The 1481-nt window shown below is 37.1% G+C and overlaps 1 pseudogene; it reads left to right on the top strand.

Moving 5' to 3' along the window:
• The first annotated feature begins 643 nt into the window (after positions 1-643).
• LOC119525897 lies at positions 644-1130 on the top strand (annotated as a pseudogene).
• The last annotated feature ends 351 nt before the right edge of the window (positions 1131-1481 follow it).

Genomic DNA, 1481 nt, shown 5'->3' with positions numbered 1-1481 from the left:
CCCACATATCATTAAAAACTTGAACCACTAGACCACATTTCATTTAATATTAGGTTTGGAAATATCCTAACAAGTTTTTCATTAGCCAAGATCTGTAGAAGGAGCAATACATAGTTTCAACATTCTGTATACTGTATAACATCTGTATATTATACCTAGGGGTTAGAGAAAGAGTTGAGGAGGAAAGGCCTGGTGGAAGATGGACGCCAACAGAACCATTAGAAAGCAAGATGTTCATTCTGAAAATGAGTACCAAAGCTTACAATAACCAATAGTGCACATACTATGAATGGTGATGAGAACCTCACAGGTGAATTTTGAGAATGATTTTTTTACTTGTATTTTTAAAGGAAAATTATTTGGTATAATCAGGAAAGAGGAAATGCTCATTTAAAAAAGTTTTTCCCTTTGAAAGGTGACAGCTCAAAATGTAAATACATCTTGAAAAAGATTGATGGGTTCTAACTGACCTTTTGGGGAGGATCCAGATTGGGTACCATAATTTATTTATAGCTTCTTGTCATGGAAGTTATAGACCGTAGGTTGTTTGAACCAACAAACATTGAACCCAGACATTTTTTTCATCTGTATTTTCCATCTTTTGATTATACTAATTTCAATTTATTTTGTCTTTTATTTTCAGAAGGAGTTTTGAAGCACCTATACAAAAGCACACCAAGGAGAGAGTAACAGAGGAAGTGACTGGTTTCAATTTTACCTTTACCTTTCCATTGAATCTTTGGGCTATTCATTATCCTCCTTGTCATTTTCCTAAACTGGAGATGCTTCCTGAGAAATAAAACTCATAGACAGACAGTGACTGAGGGCCACATTCCTTCCCTCAGCACCTGAATATTAGCACTCCTCCTCCCCCACCAGATGGTGTTTGATAGCAGTGGGTTGTCTCCAGGCTTTTTGGAACATGTGGTTGGGGCGCTCAGATTCTGTCTCCACACCGCCTGTCCACTGTGACCCCCTACCAAACCTATGAGGAGGCTACTGGCCAGGTGAACATGAGGAGGAGTGAAACGGACCCTCATTTAGACCCACCTCCAGAGTATGAAGACATCGTCAACTCCAACTCAGCCAGTGCCATTGCTTTGATGCCTGTGGTCACCACCATCAAATGAAGCTCCAAACTTCTTTCTACTCTAATTGTTTTTAAAATACTAATGAAAGGATTTTCTAGCACTTACCACTACATAAATGTGCATTGTCTTATTTTATTATACCTTACAATGTACCACTTCACACTTTGATTTGATTTCTTTAATTTTGTTTCCTACTATAAAATCATTATCTGTGCTCATTCTTCCTAGTGAATATATGTGAAGAAGGAAAAAGCATATTAGTGGAGGTCTTCATGTGATGCAAGGAGGCATAAATATATATGTATATGTATGCATATGTACATATATATATGTGTGGGTATCAACACAGTATATAGGCTACTGTCTTAAAAAGTCTTGAACTTCTATTTT

This window comes from Choloepus didactylus, assembly GCF_015220235.1.
Source record: "Choloepus didactylus isolate mChoDid1 chromosome Y unlocalized genomic scaffold, mChoDid1.pri SUPER_Y_unloc1, whole genome shotgun sequence".
In the NCBI taxonomy this organism is placed as follows: Eukaryota; Metazoa; Chordata; class Mammalia; order Pilosa; family Megalonychidae; genus Choloepus; species Choloepus didactylus.
Note: the sequence above shows the minus strand (reverse complement) of the source record. Positions and strands in the feature narration are given on the sequence as shown.